Raw genomic sequence first — 18,324 nt, 5'->3', positions numbered from 1 at the left:
GTGGCCCTTATTAACCTTTGTTATCTCGCCACTCTTGGTGACAGGCGACTAGATGGAGGTGACCTTGACAGGAGCCGCACAAGAACTTTGCCCAGCAGGGATGATGGTCACTGAACCTGTCCGCATCTCCCTAAAGAGCCTGAGTTTACAGTATAGAGCAGGTTGGTTAACTGGTTTGATTATTAAAAGCTAAAAGACATAGAGAAAGGAGGAGGAAGTCGGGAGTAAGCGTAGCTGTGAGTAAGCAGAAAGCATGAGGGGGGAAACAACATTTAGGATGGATGAAGCACAAAGTAAAGCGGATGGTTGGTGGTGGCACGAACCTCGGAGGTGGGAATACACTGATTCTTGTTAACGGTGGCCCCGAGATTAGGGAGCCCCAACCTCTGCTGCAGAGGGAGCGGCCACACTCCATGTCAGAAGCTCAGGGTTCCGTCCTGCCTGCTGCTAGTACGAGGCCACCTCCTCTTATCTTGATAAGGAACAAATTTCATAAATGTTGGAAACACTTGCGGCATGTTCCCCAAACGAAACACCAAGTGACCAGTGTGATTGACATGCCAATTACGTTTTTGCAGTTGAAATGTTCCAAGGTTGTCTTAAATAATTTTCTTTTCTTTTATGATGCGTATATACTGTATTTTTCCTACTCAAAACCACTTTAGTTAGAAGTTGTTTCCCTGGGCTCTATGAAGGGTATCGATAATTAATAACAAATGAATTTAACGTCAACCAGTGGGTTTGTACAAAGAGAGGATTGGGGTTTAGAGGAACGTTCTCATCAATTTCTAAATGTTTGGCAAAGAACATGGGAACGACTGGGCCACCTTAGAAAGCGACACAGGTACTGATGTCCCAGGGATTAAATCTGAATTGTTTTTGCAGAGCTTACAGAAATACCTAATTCTTCCAGGTTTCCTCAGTGATTGTTCTTGATTAAGGTGGATGAAGCAGTAACTGTAACTTATTCATTCAGCATGGATTTATTCAATGTTTATGTGATTCAAGGAACAGAACACAGGAACTTTCACTGGTAGGGAGACTTGCATTAAACAACCAAGGATATACATTTATCCACTTGCACGTATTGTCCATACTTATACAGTGAATTGCTTCATTGCAGTTTGAGAGGTATTGTGAAAGGGAAGCCTAGTGCTCCCTGAGTTCTTGTAGCTGGGCAGGGGTGACCTGTGGACTCGGGGGAGGGTTTGGAAGACTTCTTTGAGGACCTGCTATTTAAACTGAGCTGAAAGTTGCACTGAGAGCTATCTCAGTCCATCTAAGCCTTAGACATGTGGGAAAATTTCGTCACTGGAAGCTAATGAGAGAAATACTCCCGTCTTCTGCCAGATTTTAATTTAAGTAGCAATGGCAGGTTTTCGTAATTTCCATACAATTAAATTTTTATGAGCAGAAGTTGGGGTATGCATGTGCGTGAATATGTGTGAACGTACTACCCCGTGATTATTCTAATTATGACTTATTCCACTTAAAAAAGTCATCAGATTGCAAAGAGTTAATCACAAAGTTTTACAGATGTGGAACACTTCACATCTTTTTTGGGGTAATGGGTTATTATGTAGACTTTCCTGTGTGCGTACTTCCTCCCTGAGTATTTTTGGAAAGCGTGTGCTTACTGGAGTTTACGGTCATATACTCTGCAGCAGCACCATTGATTAAAATGCTGTTCTCTCCTGTTTTAGATTCCACAGATTTGGGAATTGTCATTCCATCTAATATGTGATATGAGTTAGATTTGCACCATTAACTGGGCAACACAAGGAAAAATCACCCACAAAGCAAGATAGTTGTCGGTAATTATAATAAGTCCTTGCTCGGAGGTAAATCAAAGCTTTGTTTATAGAATTCTGGCAAGATTGTTGAACATCTGCTTGCTTTAAAAGTCTGACAGTATGTTTGCCCATTTTGTCTTGGGTACCCTTGCCCCAGTTAAATTCATGGTCAATAATGTTTTGGATGTATTTGTCTCTTTCATGTAATATAATGCTTGTTGCAGGAACACATTTTGGTATTTATAAACACTTCCTGGCTGCATGTATATATTTTAGAAAGAAATGTTTTGACTTTCAAGATGGTGCCACACAAAGTGATTTCTGAACTTCTACATCTCTCTCTTATGTTGCTTTTCTTCCAAAAAGGGTACCTCTGATGATCTAACTACAGCCACCATACTTGTACTGTAACACATAGTTTCTTTTGTTTACAGACCATATGCCAACTGTTTTACATTCATCTTAAGTGCAGTCGCGAGAAGAGGTGCCTGAAAACCTGGGAGACAAACTTGTTTTGTGTGACCCACCCAGTGGTCCAGGCGCATGTGGCTTCTCTCTGCCTGCAGCCAACCTCTGCCTGAAAAGACAGGGGACGGGCACAGGGAGATTGTTCCATCTTCTATGATTTAAGTCCTAGAAACGTGTGAGAGTGGGGGAGAGGATGGATCCTATGATGACTTATTTTTCAAAGCAGGCAAATAAAAAATGTTTATGGTATGAGAACATAATTATAGTGCATCAGCTCCTAGTATTATTGAAAGATTTTGTGTTGGAAGGACATTGAAACATTTTCAGAACTTCCAGTGGGGCTTTTGGTCTTGATATGCTACTTGATCATGACGGAGACCCTAAAACGGTAGTTTCATAATGTGGAATCCTTAAGAATTTGACAGAATTAACTTAATTATATTTCTGCACAGATCCAAGATCTACGTTTGGTGGGGGTGGGGGGGAGTTATCAGCCGAAAGAAGGGCTGTGCCAAGGATGGCTGTGTCCGGTGAGTGAGTGAATACCTATGGAACAGTAGCATCGCAGGAAAGAGAAGTAAGGCGTAGCTGGGGCAAGGGCAGATCTGAAGAGTCCAAGGCCTCACTTGGATGAAAACTCAAAAGCTTTAGATTCAAGTGAAACTGGGTCTTTCAAAATTATTCCAGTATCAGGAGGTAGAATCTCTCTGTGTTGGCCTTGTTTATTTTCCCTTGTCTTTGCCGTTTTGTCATGTCCACAAAATAATGCCGCACTCAGTTGTACTGCTGAGCTTTTCTGGGGAAAGATAGATTTAGAGAGCATCTGAAAATGCTGAAAATTCACTTTGCACGAGTGCAAGTTGGGATATATTCTTTGAATTTAGGATTCTGTGATGCCGTAGGCTTTATATGGACTTTTTTTTCTTTGAAGTCTGAGAAAGCTGTGTGAATTGGAGAGCAGTTGAGTAGGTCCTGCGTTCGGTGCAGTTTGGGCGTCTCACATCTCTGAGGGGGATGAGTTTCAACCGGCAACGTGTGCCCTTCCAGGCACGTTGCCTTTGGACTCATAGACTTTCAGGGGAGCAGAGACCTTCATTCCAACCCCCGCCTTCAGGAAGATACAGCATGAGTGTCTCGTATTGATTAGGAGACCAGGGCCTGAGAAAATTGGTGACTGTTATAATCTAATGGCTGTACTTTGAAAGGCGGATAAAAACCCAGCTCCTCTGTCTTCCATCACGATGTCTCTTCCCTCACACACTGCTGCTCTTGATGTCCACTGATCTGCTTCAGATGGGGAGGAGGAGGGTGAGTGCTTATCTGAAGCTGCCCTTCTTGTTCCTTTAATGTCCCAATACCGGCTCTGCTGCACAGCTGCGAGCACTGAGGAACGTGATCCCAGGCGGTGCCCTGCTTTGATCACCCAAACCATGGCCAGGACACTTTGGAGCAGCAGAAGAAGTGATGGTGTCCAGACTCTCATATCACAGGTCGGGAAGGCAGTATCTCATTTCCTTGAAGACTCTGCAACTGCAAATTAAGATAACAGAACAGGGTCTTCAGAGCGCTGATTTGAAGTCAGAACGCGTTCTGTTCCATGTCCAGCCCTTTCTTCTCCCGGGGTGGGGGCCGGGGCGGGTCAGGGGGAGCCTTTCGTAGGGTGAGTGAGGCTGCCATCGGGTCCAAACTCAGACGTCTTGTCATTCGGGTAGTTAGAATGCCTCAGGACTTCTAACCAAGTTGCTTTTTAAATGTCATTTCCGCAAGCACTTTTTAAACACCTAAATGTTTGTCCCACTTGTGATGCCAGCAGGGTTCAGATTTGGACGCATAAGATAGATCTGGGGCTTGTGACAAACCACCCTCCTTCCCAATTGTGTGCCATCCTGTTTCCCCTTCCTTTTCTTTCCTTTCTATTCCATCCCGTCGGTTTCCTGTTTCTAAAAGAATGTGTTGGTTCTCTACTTAAAAAAGTAATCCATCCTCACTGTAAAACGTTCAGAAGAGTAAAGAGCAGGAAAAAATGACTTCTAAGCCCACTGTCAGCAACGATGGGTGTTGATGTGTATCCTTGCAGAGTATTTATTGATACACATACATAGATTTTCAACAATACGTGTCCTGACAACCTTATGGACCTTTTCCCCATCGGACGTTGCATAACGAAAATTTCTTTTGTCATTAAATAATTTTTGGAAAATATTATTCCATCGCATGTATGAACTATTTAACCCTTTCACTGGACATTTTAGATTGTTTCCTCTTAATGCAGTGAGTATTTTCATATTATTATTTCCATTATTATTTCCTTAGGATAAATTCCATGAAAATGGAATAGCTGGGACAAAAGGATCATATAGTTTTAAGGCTTTTAATAAATATTAACTTGTCACTCAGCGAAAATTTACAGTTTAGATACCTACTATCAGTAGATTGTTCCTCCTTTATATCTTTTATTTCTGTGATTGCTAGTGGCCTTGAACATTTTTTTCACATGCTTATTAGCCACTTGCAGTTCATTTACCACCACCACCCCGCCCCCGCTCCCAGCCCCCAACGTCCTGGTCTTCCATTCTGTTGCTTGGGATGTTCATCATTGGGGTATGAATGTGTGTTTGTTTGTTTAGGTTTGGTGTTTGCGGGCAAATTACCATCCAGAAAGTTTCTTTTAATTTATAGTGCCGTCAACAGTTTGCATGTTCGTTCCATCAAGTCCTTTCTGATATCGAATGCTATTGTTTGTTTTAATGTTTGTGAGTACCCTTTTTAGTTACGGAACCTGCTTTATGTCTGGTGGGTGTTAATGCTATCATTTTTGCATGTGCAATTGCTGTGCGTTAAAACCTTACAGACAGAATAGAGCAGAGAGACAGACAGACAGGATTTTGCAGGAGAGGGAGTATAAATAGAAAATGCAGAGAAGGAGTCAGGTATAAAGGAGAATGGATGACCAGGAAGAGAGTATGGAATCACATTAGTCTGCTAGGGTTGCCATAACAAGGTTCCGCAGACTGGGTCACTTAAGCAGCAGAAGTTTATTGATGTTTGCTTACTGTTCTGAAGACTGGGAGTCTGCGACCCAGATCTGAGCAGGATTGGTTTCTTGGGAGGCCTCTCTCCTTGGCCTGCAGGTGGCCGTCTTCCCCCTGTGTTTTCACCTGCTCTTCTCTTTGGACCTGTCTGTGTCCAAATCTCCTCCTCTTATAAGTACACCAGTCATGTTGGATTAGGGCCCATCCTCATCACCTCATTTTCTTTTTAAAAATTAAGGTTTTTTATTAAATATTTTGGGTTTAAACAATCCCTGACACTGATGTATATTCTTCAACAGCTTGCCCCACCTCTGGGATTCCTTCTCCAACCCCGGTAAACCAAAGAAGGAAGAGAGACCCATAAGTATCAGAATGAGCAGGGTAGGAGAAAGAGTGAAGTGACATTCTTCTCCTCTTCCCTGTGGTGAGTCCCTAAGCTCCCAATCAGGCTTGAGCTAGGCAGGGGCCATGGACGAGGTTTTGAATTGGATAGGAGATTTAAGTTGTGACTTGGGTGAAGCTGGATCATAGCCTACCTGAAAGCTGGTTTTAATTAGCTAAGTGGGATGAGACTTAACCTGAAGAGGACCAGACAGCTCTGGTATCAGTCTGATCTTCATCAAAGGTGGGGAAGGATTCTCCAGGAGTGAAGGTGGTCCTAGATAAATACAAAGCTGCTTCTTTCTTACAGGCAATCAAGTTTCACCCAATCACTATGTAGACTCATCACCTCATTTTAACTTAATTTCCTCTTTAAAGACCTTATATCTAAATATAGTCACATTTTGTGGTACTGGTGGGGGGGGGGGGGTTAGGACTTAAACATACAAATTTTGGGACAACAAAGTTCAGCCCATAAGAGGAATGAAAAAATCAGTACTTGTGGGCAGCCGGACACAATCAAGTGTAGCTTGGAAGGAGTTGAGTTTAGAGAACTTTAAGAATAGAGGGACTGTCTGAATGCCCAAGGAAGACATTTGAAAGATGAAGAAACTAGGAACCAGAAAGGTGAGCCGATTGTCCCAAAGTCACAGCAAGTTAGTTATAGAGCTAGGACAGGGGCCCAGGACTTAGAATTTCAACTCTCCTGGCTTTCCTGTTGCACTGTACTGCCTCAGGAACTCAGCTCTGCAGTGAGACTATGCCCTGTGGTCTCTCCTGCTCGGACTCCAACCCTTGGCAGTGATCTTGAGCCAAGCAGTTCACGGCCAGAGGCCCCAAATCACTGTTGCTAAGTTACACTCTGCAGAAGGATGATTTCCCACCTCTCCTCTCTCTCTCAGGTTGAAGTCAGTGTTGCAGGATCAATTTCACTTGACGCCCTCTCTGGAGGGAGCCTGCCTCTGACTCTGCTGGAGGAGCTGGGTTTCTATAGTGATGCAACATGGAGGTGCAGTCCCCTCCTTGCCCTGCATCCCACATCGCTCATCCTTTCCCCACCTCCAAGGCCTCCCAGAACCTCCCCTTTCCACCTCCGTGCATATCTGGTTATAGTCACAGAATGTTGGACCTCAACTTATGCTTTCTTCACTACATCTTATTTCTGTCTCTTTGTTGTAAGTTCTTTTTGGCGCTCCATCTCCCAGGAGGTGAGGGACTGAGACTGCACAGCTGGTTGGTTCTCTTGTATCATGGCTGGATCCTCTCTCTACCTTGTTATTGTGTATTGCCACCAAATCAGTGTTGACCTGTGCAAAAGCGCAGTTCCTAATTTCCCAGAAACAATGTGGCTTGTTTTCAATTTTTTATACCCACTCTTTCCTAATATGGAAAACATTATACAGAGCTAGAAGTATATAGTACTTAATAAGGAAACACAACAACTTAATAAAGAAAGAGAATATCCATTTGTGTCAACATTGATGATGAACTTATCTTCATTGTCTAAGCTTCCTCTCACTTTAATCAGATTGTTTTCAGGATGTTGAATGGCTGGCAGACGGTGAACTCATAGAGATGGCTTATTATGATGGAGGGACGCCGAAGAAAAGAGCAGTCGTCTGGGTTGGCAGGGTTGCAGTCTGAAGAATGACACCACCTTTAGCTTCTTGAAAGGTGCTACCTAATTCTTGTGTTTGAGTTTCTTTATCTGTCCAATGGAGATAAGGTTTCCCTTTCAAGCATGTTCTGCATATTCTGTCTGTAAAGAACTTAGCAAAAGACTTAGCTCATATTAGGTGCTTAGTAAATTGGCAATAGAGACCATAGTGGTCCTCTCTGGGGGGTGCCCTTGTCAACTGTTATAGAAAAGAACTCACTTCCATTTCATCTTCTTTGGGGCCATTGAGTGGCCAGTAGCAAAAGATTAGTGCAAATCCATGCACTCAATAAGAGCAGATGAAATATTAATTGAGCACTAATTAAGTATAATGAAATAATACAAATGCATGTAAAGACTTCTGGGCATTGGGTTAGGAGAGGACCTGGACAGAGTAATTACATTACTTTTTAAATATTTAGATGTTTGTGCCAATAAATTCTATTTAATTGATAGAGATATCTGGCATATTTTTACATATTGTGTTTTGTTAATTACCACTTAGGATATTAATTTCAGAAGTAGAAAAGTAGTGGTACATGGTGACCTTTAAAAATGCATATTTAATTGAATCCTGATATTTAAACACTAATAGATTTAATTATATGAAAGTGACACAAGAGGGCAGCTGTGTACTGTTTCTGAATAACTTTTGCTACAATAGATTAGGCTAAAATTGAATTTGTGAATAATCAGTATGATAGGAAATTATCTTTCATAAACTTCTTATTACATAGATGTAATAAAATTATTTTATTTAGAAATAGTTTAATTCTTTATACCACTCGATTAGCATTCCACTGATTATCCATAGTGACTACATGGACGCAGAACTTCCTGGTGATGCTTAAAGATCATTTGACTGTCCCGAGGGTGACGTGGGAGGATGGGTGGAGGGGTTCATAAACCTAGGCACAGCCTGGTCCCCACAGGAAGCCTGGATGCGGGAATGAAACGTGTGTCCAGTACAGCAGAGCTTAGCAATCCTGGGGGGCTGGACGGGAATGTCTCAGTTCTGTGTTTGCTCATGGATCTTGGAGGCTGGCTTATTTCCGATAGCTTTGGTTGTCACCCTTTGAACCCACAGCAGGTAAATATCCCGCATGATACATGCAGCGTCCTTGCCAGAGCTGTGGTGTGACCTCTGTCAGTACGTCCTGTCCTGGGGGTCAGAGAGGTCCCGGGCACTAGGACAATGTATGCAAGCCAGAGGATCCTGAGGGTGCCTAGAGTGTGCCAGGTCTGAATTACATCCAGGTTCAGGGGCTTGGGCGGCTGCACGAGGACAGCAGGAGAGATGGCTGTGTCTCAGCACAGATCGGGAATACAGCCGTAATGGCTCTCCTGTACTTCAGATGTGGTTTTGAAAGGACAAGTGTGGTTTGTGAAAATGGGCAGCTGCAAAACTTACCGAGTTTTTCCCAAAGTGAATGTAGTTAGATCATGGTTACTTAAATCATGTCAATAAGCATTTATTAGTCTTCTCCGTGTGGCCAGATCCAGTTCATACGGGTGCAAAGAAGCCGTACAGGGCCTTCTGACAAGAATGCAGCAGCTCCGGGAGGAGGTGGGGGTGCGGTGGGGATGGGACTCGGTATGGCCATGGGGTCAGTAGGTTGCTTTGCAGTGGATGCTGGTTTGACAAATTCATAATCGTACTACTGAAGCCTGAGGGAGGACATCCAAGACCCTGGAGCACTCACTGTGTGTGTGGCTTCCGGGCAGAACGGTCAGTGGAACCAGTGCTGGCCACGAGGACAGGGCAGGCCAGAGGAGGGGTGGCAGAGAGACTCAAGAACTGACTGGGACCCTTCACCCAGAAACAACAGGGCAGGGCTGTGTGTCCTAAGGTCCTCACGCCAGGTCCAGTTCAGGCATTAGGGACAAATCTAAATGCAGAGGTTTGAGCTACATGCTGAAAATGGGCATGGCGCACGGGAGTTTCCAGTGAGAGGAAGAGGAGGTGGCAAAGCTCAGACATCGAGAAGCCAGGAAGAGCAACCAGATCAGAGAGTCAACCACGCCACCACGAGTCTGGATGTCACTGATTGCAAGTCAGGAAGCACTTTGCTTCCTGTGCTGGGTTAAGACAATTTTCCTGGTAAGGACAAGAGCCTCCCCACAGCTGCAGGTTCTCTGGAGAGTCCCCGAATTCTAGCAGCGTAGAACAACCTATATAATAAAGGAATTGCAGCCCCAAATGACTGGCAACGGAGAGCAAGCCTTAATTCATGTCATAAGTTCATGACTTCAGGTGCAGCCAAGTTTCCTCCCAGGGTGCTGGAGGAATTCAAATATGTAATCAGGGAGTCACCACTGGTAAGTTTTACAAAATCATGTACAACAAGAGAAGAATCAGAAAGTTCACGACAAGTAAATGTCACAAGTTATGAAAAGGGGTGGACCCCAGAAACTACAGACTATTAACTTTGGTCAACGTTTGGTCAAATTATAGGATGAATTTAAAGCAGATGTCTTATGAACACTTTGAAAGGAATGTGTTGACTGCTAGAAGACGTGGAGTCACTAGGAACAAGTCATGCCAAACTAACCTCATCTTTTATGAAAGCTTTTTTTACTGAGCTGGGAGACTGGGGAAGTAACATAGATCTAGTGTTTCTTGGTTTTAGGAAAATGTTTGGCAAAATCGGTCAAGATATCACTATGGATAATATAGCAAAATACATACAGTAATGAAAGTACTCTTGGAGGGTGGGGACCTGTTTGAAAACTCTGTGCTTAGAATGTAAGAACAAAAAATTTGCTACACAGTGACATTTGCTGAGAATCCCTGTTGACTTTTTTTTTAATTTAATTTAATTTTTTAAAGAACTGTTATTGAGATATAGTTGACATACAATAAACTGCATAGATTTAAAATGTACGACTTGATTTTTTTTCTTTAATGTATATATGGCAATCCCAACCCCTGTTGACTCTTGCAAATTCTTACCAGAGGACCTGTGAACACTCAGGAAAGAAGAAAATTGAAATTAGGACTGCCTGGCACGTCAGTGCCAGGATCTAGGGGGAATTTTTACTGATGAAAGTGACCATCAATAATCTATAAATAATTGCCTCTGTGTAGGTAGAAAGACCTGTTTTTTTCCCCTCCTCTGCTTACTCTCTGCTTTAGAAACATAGATTCCATAAAACTAGGAAACTGGATATCTCCCCCTTCTGCATGGGAAGAAAGACCCCCAGTCACAAAGCACAACAAAACCTAAGATAATTCTATAAGAAATGAATGGATCTCTAAGAAGAAAATGATAGAACTCTGATAAGTGATAGAAAAATACAAGTAAATGGAGAACCCTGTTCCTGAATGAGAAGATTCAACATCGTAAATATGTTAATCCTTCCATCATTAATTACAAGTTTAATAGATCCTAACAAAATCATGAAGAATTTCTTTTTTTCCAACCTGACAAAGATGTAGGGGCAAGAGACTGAGGATGGAGGGAATGGCACACGTAAGGTGCCAAGGTAGGAGGAACCAGGGCGTGTCCACAGAAGTCCTGGGTAGCCCGGAGAGGGAAGGAGGAGAGTCCTGAGCAAGGCAGCGGGGGCGGCAGGTGGGGCCAGAGCGCGCAGGCCCTGGGAGCCTCGCAGGTGGTGTTGGTCTTTATCCAAAAAACAGTGAGAAGTTATCAAAGGTTTTTAAGCCGTGAAACACAGTGATTAGACTTGAGATTTTTAACAGCCCACCCTTCTGCTGTGTGGAGAGTAAATCAGAGGGGGAATCTGACCGGTACTAAAGACAGTCATCAGGCCATGTGGTTGCGCTAGGCTAGCAGCAGTGGCAACAGCAACAGAAGAGAAAGGCGACCTACCTGAGTTCACCAGAGCATCCGGGAAGCCAAGGCTGTGATACCACCGCTGGAAATGCGCACAGTTTTTTTATGTAAATGTTATTCTACTCATTGTGGGAGCACATAAGGGAACGGAAACAGTCTTGGTATAAAAATGTCTAATTTAGGTAGTGGCTACAGCACATTCTAGATGTACAGCCACAGGCAAGGTATTTAAACATTGTGAACCTCAGTTCCCTCCTGTGTTCCATGAGTTTAACAATACCTGTTCACAGAGCTGTTGGAAGGTGTGATCGGCACTGCTGATTGTCCCCAAATATCTATTTTCCCCTTCCTCCAGAGTAAAACAAATTTTGGCTGAGCTGATGCCCATCAAACAAAAGACTCTTTGCACTTAGGTATGGTCATGTGACAAAGTTCTGACCAACAGGACCCAAGAGGAGAGCTGGGTGCCAGTGTCCATGAAGCTTCCTTAAGAGACACCCGGCACCTGCTCTTCGCCCTTCTCTCTTTCTCCTTCTCTGCTTCAGTATTGCTACCTGGAAGGAAACACGTCCTTAGACCATGAAGTTGAGGGTTGCCTCTTAGGGATAACAGAATTGTGAGTGACAAGGCTCTTGATCCCTGAAGAATCTAAGAAGACCCTCAGGCCTGAATCTTGTTTTTCCGTTTTGTTGCTGTGTGTGGGTTTTGGTATAAGACAGAGAAATCACCAGAGAAAGACTTTCTCTCTTACTGGTGATCTAGCCTTGTCCCACCTGTTACCTAAAGATTAGAAGATGTAACATACATGAAATGCCCAGACGTTGTAAGCCATCACTAATATTTTTGTGTCCCATGTGTGTCTCTCACCAAAAAAAAAAAAAAAAAAAAATTCTTTATACTTCTTCCCTTCAGTTCTGGAGAATTTAATTGTATTCTTAAATATTTTTTTCTTAGACTCTGGCAAACTGGAATCTATGCAGGAGAAAATTCTCAAGGTAGGGAGCAGGCCTGGAGACCACATGACACAGGGAACAGTTAATTACAGGAGTTGTGTTGCCTTTGCTATTTTTAAAGGAAGCGTCTCTTGACTGGAGCTTGAGAATCTCAGGTGAGTGGGATCCTGTAGTTTCATCTGTTCCCACGGGACTGGAACAGGCTTATCCACAGCACGGCTGGAGGCCAGAGCCAGTGCTCTTACCAGGGAACTTGGGGGTTTGAGAGGGAGGTGTGCATTCGTCTGCACACCCACAGCCGGGTGAGGAGCGAGGCACCGAGAGGACCGTTATGTAGAAGGGCCCTGCCCGCTCATCTCTACCCTGATCAGACCAGCCAGAGATCAGTGGTTTTCACCGTGTCTCCCAGAAGGATGGGGGGTGGTGATGGGGGTGTCTGTGAAGGTGTCTCAGGGGCTGCCATGGAGGTGAGGCAGGGCAGGGTATCTGTTTCCACGAGGTTCTGGGCCATACAACTCTTGAAAAAAGATTAGTGGCTTAAAAGTTTTGAAAACCTACATGTAGAGAAAGTGATTTTGAGGACTTGAAACCTGAAGTGGAGACTAAGACTGAAGCGACACGGATTCCCATGCAACCTGCCCAGTTGCCTGCTCCCACACGTGTCAAGTCAATCTGAGTTCACTTCCAATGTGCAGCCAGCCTCCTTCAGGAAGGAGCTGGAGCTGCAAACAAAGTGTAAGTGGAGACGCTGAGCGTGAATAGTCCATCTGAGGAGGCATAGAAGCTGCACTGCTAAGTGCATGTCTGTGTCCCAATAAAAGGAGACTGGTAGGGAGTCAGTCATCCTGATGCCTGGCTCTGTGTTGATGTCGGCAGTAATACTTCACCACGGGAGTTGGAACAGTGGAAAGGAGGTTCAAAAGAGTAATTTTCAAATGGGTGCTCCCAGGTTTACTCTTATTCAAGTGACAGATGCCCCTGTGATGACCTCACACCTTGACGGGCCTTCGTGGTGTGCCTGAATACATGCACCATCAACCTGAGTGTGTCCCTAGGAAATTTCTTTCCTTTCCCTTCCTCCCTTACATCTTGCAACCCACCATTCGAAGTGACTTGCAATGATCGGAAAGAGACATGATCTCCCTCCCCTGCTTGGTTTCTGCTCCCAAAGCCTGTCCCCCCGCCCCTCCCCCCCAATGTAGCGCACGTCTGTCATTGTACTTGTCACTGTAAAGTCTGTCTTCTTCTCTGTCTCTCCCACTAGGCTCAGACAACTTTCAGCTAGTATGTTTTTTGGTTTGTTTGTTTTTGTTTTTAAACCACTTTATCCCACTCATAGCCTGGCACCCAGGAGATGAGTGAAAATGTTTGTTGACCTATTAATTCTCCAGCCCACCAGCCATTGTCACGAAGCCTGAGTATCCTACACTCAGAGACTTTGCTCACTGCGAGGGGCAGCCTTCTAAATCCTGCAAACGTCTGGGGAGCTATTCCAGTGCTCCCGGAGGTCTCTAGCTGGTTAGTGATTGTCAGACGGGCAGCCAAGTGCGGAGAAAACTCCCAGAAAGCACGGTCCCTTTCAGCTGGTCCCCAACTTGCTGTGTGACGTGGAGCAAGTCTCCTAAGCTTTTGGTGCCTTACTTTCCAGACTCCTTCATACCCAACCACACAGTAAGTCTCGTAATTATAAGTCAGGGAGGGCGCATTTGGGTAGCTGTGCAGCATGTTATGAAGGGAGCATGAAGCGTACAGATAAGCACAGGTGTTGAGGGGACAGTCTTCTTCTCTGGTCTCATGTAGAGGACGTTCCATTTGGAGGAACCCATTAGAGGACCACCTCTGGTCTTTTCTTGCTTCCTCTTGTGCCCTGCAGGGATGGAGGAAAGATTCCTCTACCCGGGAGAAGGCGCTAAGCAGGCTCAGTCCTGCCCCTTCTCTTTTGAGCCAGTCTTCCTGCAGGGGGCATGGCTTCTGGTGTGTCCCTCCACCCCCTCTGCCGGCCCCCACCCCCAGGGGGCTGCCTTGAGGTAGAGGCCTGGGGCAGTTAGTGGTGGGTGGGTGCTACGGCCCGATTATTTGTGTTCACTTCCCCTCCCCCCAATTCATATGTTGAAACCATAGATAGAATTTGGAGGTGGGACCTTTAAGAGGTGATTAGGGTTAAATTAAGTCATGAGGGTGGAGCCCCTAAAATGGGATTAATACCTTTATAATAAGAGGAAGATGTTTCTCTCCGTATGATGCACACGCCAAGGAATGACCATAAAGGATGAAACCGGGAAGAGAGCCCTCACCAAGTACCCGAGCTGCTGGCACCCTGATCTCAGACCCTGATCTCAGGCCCCGTTTCTAGCCGAGGCTCTAATACTCACTGCCTTTACTGTCTTCGCCAGGTCCAGTGGCTTTTTTGGGCCTCCGTTTCTTCAACTTTAAAATGCAGGTGTTGGACTAGTTGACCTTTCTAAAAGCTTATGAATCCATGGTGGAATCCACCCAAAGAACTTTCCAAATGGACAGGGAGTCTTTTATCTGTTGGTAACTGCGAGAGACTCTTAGTCAACTATGCAGTATCCAGTCACTCTTTTTTTTGCTTTAGCAAGAAAACCCAGTTTTTATTGGCTGAGAACGAAAAGAAAAAAAAACTTGGCTTCCCTTGAAGCTAGGAAGCTTTGTGTAGGAGGTCTGAGAAGGCTTCTTAAGGAGTCAACAGACAGCTGTTAGGCCCTCTCTTGCCCATCTTCCTTCCTGGTGGAATGTGGAAATACTGGCTTGGGCCCCAGCAGCCAGCAAGGACCAAGAAATCATATGAACAGTAGAAGCCAATGCAACAAAGGACCCTGGGCTGTGGATGACATGATAGAACTGCCACAGAAGCCCTAAACCGCCTGCCTCCAGATTTCTTTTATGAAAACAAAAAAAGAAGTCACTGTCACTCTGGTCTTTGTTGCCAGTAACTGAATGAAATTTCTAAGTAAAACAACTCATTGGGCTTTTTCTCATAAATGATAAATCCTTCAACAGGATGAAGAGTCTAAACCTGCCAAACTGTGTCATCCACATAGCTCATCTTAGAACAGAAAGGTTTAATTTGCATCCCAAAATCTGTGTCCTGAATGGTGAGAGACAGTTAGATTCTCCTTTGCTTTTGGATGCCAGTGGCCTTGTAGAACTAGAGATTCTCAGTTTCACTTGACTCTGGCCATTAGTTAAATATTTCAACCAGTCCAATCTGAATGTTTTTTCAGACATCTCTAATAGTTAACAACTGTGGATCCAAATAAAACCTGTTGGCCAGAAATTCTTTGGGGCTGACAAAATGTGCTAATCCCTGCCAAATATGAAATAACACTTAGTCATTTTAGAGGAGCACTGTAAAGCACTGCAGTCAGTGCTTCATGTGTTTTGCACCCTTATGAAGTAAGTAGTGACAGGAAAATAGATATTCAGCTAAATCAAGAAAGTGACATTCCTCTTTAAGCATCTCAAGACACTTTTCCAAAGCTCCCAGATATAATAAAGGTAAGGCTTTCCACGAAGAGTGCTGTAAATGTTTCTTCCACATGGCTCTTGATGGTAACTGTGGCACTGTGAGCAGCCATCTAGACTGAGAATTGAGAGTCCTGGACTTGAACTTCAGTTTTTCCAAGTAGCAACATGACTCTGGACAAGGCATTGAGCATCCCTGAGCCTCTGTTTTCCTACCTGTAGAATTGGGATAATACTGTTTATCTCATAAGGCTACTATAAGAACTGAGAATCTAATACAGATGAAATTAGGTTAAAATTAGATCTAATACCTGGCACAGGACTCAATGGAGAGGGAGGTGCTATTGAGTAAACATTAGGCTGAACCTGAGTCTTATGTCACCAGATTGGTTATCTGGAATCCCGAATTTCATCCTAGAGCATTTGAAGTATTGATTATATAGGTTAAAGTGCGATCAGACTTCGCCAAGACATTTGAAGTAAATTAAACTCCCTCACTGTTGCTGGATGAAGGAAGTAACTGATGGCGTGTGGGCGACTGTGAGCCAGTGGAGCTCTGGGGAGGACCCGCTGACGGCTCCGATTGGCGCATGTGTGGCTAATAGTGTGAAAGACAGCGCTGGAATTAAATATAAAGTCGCTCAAGTTTAATAATGAGCAAGAGCGTGTAATTGATGTCGTGAGGGAAAGCCAGAGCCCCTGTTGCCTGATGTGGGGGGCTGGCTTGTCTGCACAGAGAGGGGGTTACTGACAGTGGTCGCGCAGTGGGGCCTGCGTGAGCACAGGTAGCAGGCTGCCTCTGGGTCCCGCTTGGGAATTTTTGTGGAAGAAGTTCCAGGTGAAAGCAGAAGCTCCGCGGGAGCAGTGAGCCTTTACATGGTGAACGGCTCCCTCCCACGGGGTGTTCTCTTCTGATATTCAAAACAACCCTGATGTGCAGCCAGGGCAGGTAGTCTGGCCAGGAAAAGAGAAGTTGAATGGTGGAGTTTTTTGAAGCTGAGACTAGAACCCAGTGGGAACTTGGGTCTATTATGAAATCAGGAGACAACAGCATCGTGCTTCACACGTAGCTGGTGTCACTCAGGGCTCTTATTGATACTGCTGACAGAGGGGGTGGGGCCTGGAGCGCTTCAGCCTGGAAATGATGCTGAAACCAGGCCTCTGTGCACTGGTGCCAAACGGAATCCTGGAGACAGAGTTCTGAGTGAAGTAGAAAAGAAGAGCTTTACTGCTTTGCCAGGCAGAGGGGGACACAGGGGGATGATGCCCTTAAAACTGTGAGTCCCAACCCAGAGGGATTTGGTGAGGAGTTTTATGGCAGTGGTTCAAGGGCAGGGTTGCTAATAAGGGTCAGGGTGTGTGCAGGGCCCCCCTGCACTCCTTTCATCTGGCCTCAGGTGATCTCCTGATGAGCTTCTGTGGTTCTGGAGGTTATCAAACTGTGACCTTCTCTCTGGAATGAAGAATGCTTCATCAAGTAGCTAACATCTTCCATTCATTGGGGGTTTCAGTTCTGTAAAGAGCTCAAAGATGTTGTTCTGGGTATCCCTTGAGGTGGAGCCAGGACCCTATCCCAGGGCTGCACAGTTGCTTCTTGCCTGCTCCTCCCTTCTCTCTGCATCCCCTCCCTTCCCTGATTAGAACCTGCCCTTTGGAACTCAGGGAAGGTCATGGAGGCTGAAGCCTGCTCCCTACAAACAAGAAACGGGAGACACAGAAGGGCTTCTGTGTCCAGCAGCCCCACAGGGTCCTACTGGGTTCTAGAAATGAGGGCATTCTTAGGACTCAGTTGTGTTCTTTAAGGACATGTGGAAGAAGCCAGCCATCTGCTTTCCATCTTTTCTGCAAACAAATCAAGAGGAAATTGGTTTCAGCCACATGTGGAATCTGTACATTCATTCTGAAATGAGCTTTCTCCTTAAAAAAAAAAAAAAAGAAGAAAGCCTCAGAATGCAAGCTCTGCAAAATCAGTCAATACAATAATCAAATTAATGGCAGCAATAATATGTTCGAGTAGAAGCTAACACGATACGCACCGTGGAAACAGCATGTTTCCATCACGCTCAACTAAGATGAGGAAAGATTTTCAAGGGGGTGTTCTCCTCTATACCCAGTTCGCTCCCCATCCACCTCCCCCAGCTCCCGATGAAGACCGAGGGGCTGGACGTCTTCTTTATACATCACCTGCCTCCGGGGGGGACACCGTTAACAGGGGTGCAGGTGACAATTCACAGCCAGGCCTCTGAGCACTTTGTGGCCATAATTAACCCTTGTGACCCTGAGGTGCTGACACTCAGCTGGAAGCAACATGCAGCGGGCCCTGGGCTCAGGATTCAATGACCCGGTTTGCTCACAGCCCTTTAGCTTTTTCTCAGACCTCTGAGCTCTGGACTCCCGCAGCCCTCTGTGATCCTTCCCTCCTTTTTCTTTCATCTTGGCCAGTTTGCTCAACACTTCCCCCTTCCTCTTCTAGTCCCACAGTGTCCTCAAGATCAGTGCCTCACAGCTGTTAGTCTCCTGGGGAGCTGGTTCAGATTCTGAGCCGGCAGGTCTGGGTGGGGCCTGAGACTCTGCATTCCTAACAAGCTCCAGGTGTTGCTGCCGCTGCTGGTGGTCCGTGAGCTACACTTTTAGTTGCAAGGATCTAAAATCCCTCTGCTTAGAAAGAGCCTGAATCTCTGCCCTGCATCCTCCTGCCCAGTTCAGAGGGATCCAAGGCTCTTGTGTGGCAGGAATATAGGAACAGGGTGAGACCAA

This window comes from Hippopotamus amphibius, chromosome 4 (assembly GCF_030028045.1).
Source record: "Hippopotamus amphibius kiboko isolate mHipAmp2 chromosome 4, mHipAmp2.hap2, whole genome shotgun sequence".
Taxonomy (NCBI): Eukaryota; Metazoa; Chordata; class Mammalia; order Artiodactyla; family Hippopotamidae; genus Hippopotamus; species Hippopotamus amphibius.
This window is presented reverse-complemented; position numbering follows the sequence as displayed.